Source organism: Berghia stephanieae, chromosome 3, assembly GCF_034508935.2.
Source record: "Berghia stephanieae isolate SIO BIC M18660-M18661 chromosome 3, UCSD_Bste_1.3, whole genome shotgun sequence".
Lineage (NCBI taxonomy): Eukaryota > Metazoa > Mollusca > Gastropoda > Nudibranchia > Aeolidiidae > Berghia > Berghia stephanieae.
In genome coordinates this window covers 86,823,192-86,833,191 of record NC_088362.1, presented here as the reverse complement: position 1 = coordinate 86,833,191, position 10,000 = coordinate 86,823,192, and positions in this window count along the sequence as shown.

Below are 10,000 nucleotides of genomic sequence, written 5' to 3'. Positions count from 1 at the left end.
CAATAAACGGTTGTTTGATCCTTGCCAAACATTTATGTGTTATATCCGTCAACTTACTTCTTACAGCAGTGATTGATATTTTTGATATCTTCTACTCATTTTATTTCTTGTTATTAATTGTGCAGTTGTTGGTATTGTGCTATGACACTCACCTTCAGACAGGTAGGCCTGGGTATGAGTTCTGCTCTGAGCAGCCCAATGTTGAGTCATTAGAGAAGGCTCTTTACTCACAATATCTCACCACACTCAAATGAGTACCTGGTTGGTAAGTGTTGTCTCTATGAAAAGAAATAATTTGTTATAGCGCCTGACAGCCGTTATGTCATGTCCTACATATTACGTGTGCTGTTAGCTTGGGACCCCTTGTAAAATGCTTTGAGTAAATTAAGTGGATATTTTGCTACATAAAAGCTCCAATTTTTTTTTTTAATGGATTCTATCAAATATCACAACAGTGACAATGTTTCGAAAATTTAAGTGAAATTGGTTTTGGTTACATTTAAGACTATCATCTTACTTTTTACTTGGCGTTTATGAGATCAACGGTTTGGAACTAATATGCCAGGATTTTTCTTTTTTTCTTTAATTCTCTTTATACCATAAAAGAGTGGTTTCAATGGAATGTCAAACATGTAGGCAGAATAATATAAAATTCGACTAAAAAAGCCATTAAACTAGGATAGATAATCATAGTACATTGTGGCGCCACTTCTTACATGGACTTGACCAACAAAACCATTACATGGATTTTAAAACTGAAAAGGAGGTATTAAATTTAGAACCTGACAACTTTTACATTAGCATTTTAAAAAATTATAGAAATAAATAGAAACCATTAAGATCAGAAGAAAAAAAAAATTGAAAAGAAGTATTTAATCAAGAGTTTGTCCTTTCAAAATTATTTTACGTCTTTATTTTTTAAAAAGTATTCCAAAGCTTAGAATTATTATCTCATTTTTAGCACATGTAAGTTGATGGTGGACTCTGGAGAGCATATAAATCTGTCATTGTGTTTGGACTGTTATGTGAATGGAATTTATGAGTATATTACAAAAACTTATATTTTGATTACGATCTACGATCTGTTACTCAAAAAGAACTATTGTTTTTCTTACTCACTTGTAACTTTGATTTTCATCATATGAAAATATATTGTCATGTAATCAGTGCCTGTATTTTTTCTCTCTCCCTCTCTCTTTCTCTTTCTCTCGCTGTCTCAGTCTCTCTTTCTGTTCCCCTCTTCTTTTCTTTCTTTTTTTTTTTTTTTTGCTTGCAAAAAAGTTGAAGAGTGTTTTTGTTTCCTATCATTTCTCATTACAAGATTGAATAATATTGTGGGCCAAGAAGTATAATATTGTAATTGTAATTATGAAAACGAAATACATTTAATGGTAGAAGTCTTATGTAACCCGTCATGTCCTACAGGTATTATGTTGCGATGGACCAGATGATAATGACAATTGAATTCAATATCTAAAGATTTTCGTTCACTCTTTAAAGAAAACATGAAACAATTTGACTTTGACTAACTTGACCTTGAATTCAACTTTTTAACACCATTATTATTGTTGTTGTTGTTGTGGTTCTTCTTCTTCTTCTTCTTCTTCTTCTTTCTTCTTCTTTTCTTCTTCTTCTTTCTTCTTCTTCTTCTTTTCTTTTCTTCTTTTCTTCTTCTTTTTCTTCTTCTTCTTCTTCTTCTTCTTCTTCTTCTTCTTCTTCTTCTTCTTCTTCTTCTTCTTCTTCTTCTTCTTCTTCTTCTTTCATTTTTCAAGCTCCAAGCAGCACCATTTATATCCTCTGAAAAAATGCTGTTTGACTTTTTAAAAAAGTATGATTGACAGTTTGCCCCAACATGACCCTGACTTGACACGAATCGTTACATTTCTTACAAATGTGGATATATTTTTCATCCAATTTTTTCACATAAAAATGTATATTTATGTTTTTTGAGGTGATGATTCCATACACTCTTGAATGTACACCTGTTATATCCTGCTTATGTGATGTGAATTGTTTATATGTGGCAACCATTTTCCGTTATTTTCTGTGTTCATGTTTGCATTGAGACTTGAGTGTCCCAATAATATATTTTTAAAATGTTTTTACTTTCATATTTGTAACTTACTATTTTTTTTTTTTCTTTTTCGCAAGTTGTACATCTTCACAGGGCTCATTAGCATATTAGCAATACAATTGTGAACATTAAAAGATATAAGTGATAGTTGCCAAACTTGAATCTAAAACCATAAAGACATTCCAGGATGCACCTTAGCTCTTTTTCTTTCAACAGCAAAACAAAATGGAGATTAAAGACCTCGAATTGAGTATGCGAATGACAGCTTGTTTATGGATATGGTATTTATATACAAAAATAATTGTGAATATTTCGACTTCCTCTTTATACCTTTGGTGCATCACATTCGTTTGGAGAGTAAACTTTTACAAATGCTATTCAAGTTTACTCTGACCTGATCTAAGAATAATTTACCATGTTGTGAGCAGTAACAGTGATGCAACTGTGGCTTCAATGAAGCCTGTTTTTCATCACTGTCACTGCCCTCTTTGTTAGAATCGTAAGGTCTATTGTAATATTCAGATAAATAAAATACATGTTATCAGTCAAAAAAACACACACAAAAAAACCAACAGTCTGGCGTTAAAATGTTTAAGGAGCACTTGGCATTTTGTGGATTATTTCCTTTTTTAAAATTTTTAATATAACCTAAAGCACCTTTATCATTTAAAAATATTTCATTAAAAAGAAAATTCGAGAATAAGAAATTTGAAGCATCTGACATAAAGTTTAGATGAAATGTATGTTTTGGATCAAATTACCCCATTTAGTAAATGTTAGAAATATAGATCCAAGATTTTTAATTTGTTAAGTTGACAGAAATCGACAAATTTAAATAGTGGAGAAGGAGAAAAAAAAACATTACATGAATATGACTGAAATGATCCACGAGTCAGAAGTTTCAGTCTCCTGTGTACGAATTTGCCATGATGCATCCCAAACTATTTATTATTCTTTTTTTAAAATGCTAAATCTTTTCCTTTTCATATTTATTTTATATGCTCAAAGAAAAATAAATGCCATGCATTTTTATTATAACTATCTCTTTATATAATCATATAATTGTTGATTTACTTTGATACTTTTATCATTTTTTTCTCTCGTCTCACATTAAATAATTCCAAATGCCTTTTTTTTATTTTTATTTCTGAAGAATTGACAACAATCAGTCTTAAATATGTAAAATTTATTGATATTGATTTCCTGATGATGAATCTTGGAGGGTTGTGAACTGTCTTGTGATAAAAAAGAGTCACAATTGAACGTTTTGAATTACAAATGGGCTATCCCATACATAATAGTGCACTTTCTCTCATTAATAAGAAAAAGTCCAAGCCGCGTTTGATTCAGTGCACTTTGTCAATGTTTCATGCTAAACCATAGAATCTTTAAACAATGAATGATCTTTAAGTTCTTCGTTGACATTTTCAATTCAATTGTGTTGCCTTCATTCTTTTTAATCTTAACAAATTCCTTGTTTTATGAATGATTTTGTGTGAGAAGGGGTGTACATATATGTAGGTCTGACATCCGATATCAATTATGGGTCTAGTTTAACACCGTTGTAATGAACAATATTTTGTGTCATTTAGAAAAAAGATTTCCATTACAACAATGAGCCTATAAGGAATTGGGTTATCAGACCTGCAAATAAGTGCACATCGGGTGTAATGATAAGATTATTTCATATTTATTGGGATATAAACGTACACGCGTTTTAATATAAGATTTTCACTTAACAAGCTCATAAAAATCTTATTTAAAACGTAAAACCCATTAAACATGCTTTAATCCTAAAGTGATAAATGCTTAATCGTGAAACTCTCACTGCTGCCATCTTTCTATTTGATTTCTGTTAAATAGATACGGTTGGAATTTGTTGTTCACACTTTCTAATTTCCATTAAAGCTGAATAATATTATTCCTTGTTTTATTTTAAAAATAATTTTGAAACATTTATTTAATCAGTTATTTTTCCTGAAATTATTTTAATGACCGGGTATGACTGTTGTGCTCTTTTCTAAGGGTCACATTGTTTTCTTTTTAAATTTTAAAAATTATTGATTTGTTTAATACAGATAAATATAACTTAGCTGAAGTTAAAGTTTAAAAAAAAAACGATATTTATTAAACTGCTATAGAGATAAGCTTTATATGTATTTATAGTTTTTATGATGGAAGCTGATTTTAATATTGATCTTTGTAGCTGACCTCCCATAGTGGGCAGGGGGTACATACTGTGTCTTCTATCCCCTTATATCTGTTTTCAAATATGGCCTCTGTCTTTGTCTTGGAATGAGATAACTTGGTTTTGTCCTGGCCCTGGCCGGAGTTCTGGCTGGGAGGGAAACAGTCAAATGCATTGTTGGATTTTGTGCTTGTGTCCGTATGAGACTTATAGGTGATCTCAAACTAAGTACATTGATGGTTTGCTCGTGGAATCTGCATCTGATCCCTATTTGTTCCCAGTTCCCCTTTGTCTTCCTTTCTCTTGGGTGCTTTAATTATAATTCTAGAACTTTTTACTATCCCATTATCTTCCTTTTTCCTGGCGCTGATATAACCTAAATGTGTTGCAAGCGCCGTAAAACCCTTAAAAAAAAACAAAAAAAAACAATGTTTGTAGAGATTGCGGCTGCCATATATCTCTATTATTATTATTATTATTATTATTATTATTATTATTATTATTATTATTATTATTATTATTATTATTATTATTATTATTATTATTATTATTATTATTATTGTTGTTGACCGGTTCTATATATTTTTACATTTCCAGATGTGGATTGGTTATTTAACTAGATATGATAATTATTTATTATTTTGTCTCTCAGTTATAACTTTTCTATTGTTGTAAAAATATGCCTTTTTGATGAAGGCGTCTTGACGGATTTGGTTTTCCATTTTAGTTTCGAACTGATTTTAATTAACTTTTTTTTCAAAAGAAATCCATCAGATCATGTTCTGGGCACAGTTGGGAAAGAGCAACAAGGTGCTAGAATTTATAGTCATCATTATCCAGCATTAATTTTTTTTTTTTTTAAATCAGAAAGAAATTTAATTTAAAATTTGGATAGCATTTTAGTGCTATTTCCGACTATAACTCTGACTATTTTTCAGGGATTAAAAAAAAAGTTTGGAATCTTTTTCTGGTATGATATTTAAAGTTTGAATTACATTGAAACGCATCACTGATAATTTAAGAATTATTGTTCATTCTATAGTTTACAGCATTGACTAAACACTCATATAATTTTCATTTTGGGCAGAAAACATTTATTTAAAATATCGAACGATAAAGATTCTCATCATCTCGTCAAAAAATCTTTGAGGTCTCAGTCTTGAGAATTTTTGACAATTTGAAATCATTTTATCAGATTGATTTTTGAACTAAAGGTTTTTAATGTTCAAAATTGAAAAAAAAAAAATGTTTTTGCCAGTGTATGGCAATTTAAAACTAGCAACAGTGTTGGCTCATTTTTAGAGAAGATGAAAACCTGAACTGCTTGGCTGGGTGGGGTTCCCGACCTCCCATAGTGGGCAGGTAGGTACTTGTTGTGTGTCTTCTATCCCCCTGTATCTGTTTTTCAATTTGCTTTCTGTCTTTGTCTTGGAATGAGATTACTTGAGATTACTTGGTTTGGTCCAGGCCCTGGCCTGATACCCTAGCTATGAGGGAAACAGTCAAATGTATAGTTAGAGTTTTGGGAGATGATATTTTTTGTCTTGTAAATCATCTCTCTGTTACTGTTATGCACTGTTTTTTTTGTTTTGTTTTTTTGTTTACATTTTATATATGACTTGTAAACATTTAAGTGTGTCCCTCTTGGTTGGGATCTGTGCTTGTGTCTGGATGAGATTTTTAGGTGATCTCAAACTAAGTAATTTGATAGTGTACTCTTGGAATCTACATCTGTTTCCTATTTGAACAAATTCCCATTTGTCTTACCTTTTCTTGGGTGCTTTAATTGTAATTCTATAACTTTTTACTTTCCCATTTTCTTCCTTTTTACTGGCACTGATATGACCTTATTGTGTTTCAAGCGCCGTAAAACCCTTAAAAACAAACAAAACACTGAACTGCTTGGTCTTTAAACTGAAAGGGACTTTTTCCAACAAATTATAGAATTAATTTGTATTGGGCGAAAGGAGGAGGTTGTGAGGTCTTAGTGTTATGCTTCGATAACTTCACCTGTCAGCGTTCTGAGTCATGCTTTTTGGTGAATATATATATAATGAAGCAAAATTAAATAAAAATGAATTGAATGATTAGAGACCTTATTTAGTACCACAAACTATTGATGATGGTATGGTGCTTGTGGTTGCAGTAAAGTTGGTAGTGATGATGATGATATGGTAGTACATAGTTGTGGTGATACTGGTGCTGCAATTGTTGCAGTTGTAGTGTGGTTATATAAGATGATGCGGTGACGGTAGTTGCAGTTGTAAAGTGGTGGTCATGATAACAAAATAGTGATGAGAAAACAATGTCCTATGACATATAACGAATTAATTAAACTGGGTGGGGTTCCCGACCTCCCATAGTGGACAGGTAGGTACTTGTTATGTCTTCTACCCCCCTGTATCTGTTTTTTCAATTTGCTTTCTGTCTTTGTCTTGGAATGGGATTACATACTTGGTTTTGTCCTGACCCTGGTCGGAGTTCTTGGCTGGGAGGTAAACAGTTGAATATATAGTTACAGTTTTGGTAGATGATATTATTTTACTTGTAAATCATCTCTCTGTTATGCACTGTTTAATTTTTGTTTTATATATCATTTGTGAACATTTGAGTGTGTTCCTCTTAGCGGGGACCTGTGCTTGTGTCTGGATGAGACATTTAGGTGATCTCAATCTAAGTACATTGATAGTGAGCTCTTGGAATCTATATCTGTTCTCTATTTGAACTAATTCCCCTTTGTCTTCCTTTTTCTTGGGTATTTTAATTATAATTCTAGAACTTTTTACTATCCCATTTTCTCCCTTTTAACTGGCGCTGATATGACCTTAATGTGTTGCAAGTGCCGTAAAACCATTAAAAACAGAACAAACACACGATTTAATTAAAGAAGCTTAAGATATGTCTCCAAAAATCAAGGTTGTTTTCGTCACTGTCCGCCGAACGGCTTTGGTTTACTTTGGACAAATATATTTAAGCCTTTAATTATAAATCATTCCCATTTCATTATTTTCTTTTCCACTTTTTAAACTTTTTTACAAAGATTTTATTGTTTTTGTTTCTAATTATGATTTTTATCAATTGTTATTCAGTTTCAGCTACAGTGCATATGTTATATCATGAGAACAGATCGATTGTGATCCTATTTAATTATATTATTATTATTCCGAAATGACTCATTTTGATGGAATGAAAATGGCTCCTCTTCTATTGTGTTACACTGGAATCTGCATAAACTCAACTTCTGCTTAAAGCCAACACTCTTGTTGGTCCCAAATTTTCTGTTCTTAATCTAAGTTCCATTGATAATGGATAAAGCCAACCAATCTTTACCTCCCATAGCGGGTAGGGAGGCACTTACTGTGACTTCTATCCCCTTATATCTGTTTATCAACATGCTTTCTGTCTTTGTCTTGGAATGGGATTGCTTGGTTTTGTCCTGACAGGGAGGGAAACAGTTAAATGCACAGTTATTTTTTTCCATTGTAAATCATTTCTGTTATGTATTATTATAGGTGTTATTTTGAATGTATAATGTAAGCATTTGACTGTATTCCTCTTTGATGGATCTTGTGCTTGTGTCCAGATGAGACTTATAGGTGATCTCACTCAAACTAAGTACATTGGTGGTATGCTCTTGGATGATCCCTATTTGTTACCAGTTCCACTTTGTCTTACTTTTTCTTGGGTGCTTTAATTGTAATTCTAGAACGTTTTATTACTATCCCAATTTCTATCTTTTTACTGGCGCTGATATAACCTACATGTGTTGCAAGCGCCGTAAAACCATTAAAAACAACCAAACATCAACCCTTTTTTTTCTCTGGTCCATCGCCGTTGGCTTTATCAGGATTCCACTGTATAAGAAATAATCATGCATCATGAAAAAGTATTATCTGAATAAAGTTTTCTATTTTTATTACGCATATAATGGACATTGTTATTTTTTTTTTCATAAAATGATTTCAAGTCATTAGCGTTTGCATGTATTAGATCGTAATTTAGTCAAATACTTTTTTTCTTTTTTGGTTGGTTTTTTTTTTGTGTGTTTTTTTTTTTTTGTTTTTGCTTTTTCTGTGTAGCGTCTATGAATGTTGATCTCTGTCTTTGCTCTGGATTGAGATTGTTCTTTTTTTTTCCTAGCGGGTATCCTTAGCTGGAAGAAAGACAGTCAAATGAATAGTACCTTTTTTGAGAGAAAATATTTTTATCTTGTAAATCATCTCTCTAGCATGTACTATTCTAGGTATTCGTTTTTAATATATTATGCAATGTTTATATCTTTCATAGCGAATACTGTCTAAATAGGCAGCTCCAATGGTGGACTAGCTATGTCTTCTATCCCCCAATATCTGTTTTCTGTGTTCCTTCCTGTCTTTTTCTGGTTTTCTTGGAATGGGATTACTTGATTTTATCCGTCCCTTGCCGGAGTCCTTGGCTGACAGTCAAATGTATAGTTTAGTTTTGGGAGGTGGATTTTTTTTTATCTTGTAAATCATCTCTCTGTTTATGTACTGATAGTTATATTTTTCGTTTTAAACATAATATCTTGTAAATATTTGAGTGTATTCCTCTTAGTGGGATCTGAGACTTTAGGTGACCTAAAACTAAGTACGAGGCCGTTGGTGGTTTGCTTTTGGAATCTACAAATGTTCTCCATTTGAACCAATTCCCCTTTGTCTTATTTTTTCTTGGATGCTTTAAATGTAACTCTAGACTTTTTTTTTTACTATCCCATTTTCTTCCTTTTTATTGGCGCTGATATGACCTAAATGTGTTGCAAGCTCCATAGCACCCTTAAAAACAAACATCAAAATAAGCAGGGTAAGATCTTCTTGACCTCCCATGGTAGGAAAGGAGGTCATTTGCTGTGTCTCGCATCTCCCAATATCTATAATATCTGTAATCCCTTTCCAAGTTGCGCTCTTTTTCTGTTCTGAAGTTGCTCGTTTCTTTTCTTGTTCTTGGCGTGAATCCTTAGATGAGAGGGAGACAGTCAAATGTGTAAGATGCATCCTTATTTTTGAGAATTATTTTTTCCCCCTTATAAATCATCTCTTTGTCCTGACCTCCCATAGTGGGCAGGGAGGTACTTGCCATGTCTTCTATCCCCCTGTCTGTTTTCCAAAATGCTTTCTGTCTTTGTCTTGGAATGAGATTACTTGGTTTTGTCCTGGCCCTGGTCGGATACCCTGGTTGGGAGGGAAACAGTCAAATGTATAGTTAGTTTTGGGAGATGATATTTTTTTCCTTGTGAATCATCTCTCTGTTATGCTCTGTATTATGTTTTGTTTACATATTATATATGATTTGTAAAAATTTGAGTGTATTCCTCTTAGTGGGGACCTGTGCTTGTACCTGGATGAGACTTTTAGGTGATCTCAAACCAAGTACAATGATTGTGTGCTCTTGGAATCTACATCTGATACCTATTTGAACCAATTCCCCTTTGTCTTCCATTTCCTTGGGCACTTTAATTCTAGAACTTTTTACTATCCCATTTTCTTCCTTTTTACTGGCGCTGATATGACCTTAATGTGTTGCTAGCACCGTAAAACTAACAAACACTCTCTTGTCGTGTATATTATTGTTAATATTAAATTTGCTGTACTTGTAAATTACTTTGGGATTCTTTGCCTAGATGGGACTTTTGGTAATGTCAAAATAGGTACTTGGGTGGATTGCCCGTGGAATCTTCTGTTCCCTATTTGAACCAGCCCCCTTTGTCTGGTGCTTTTAAC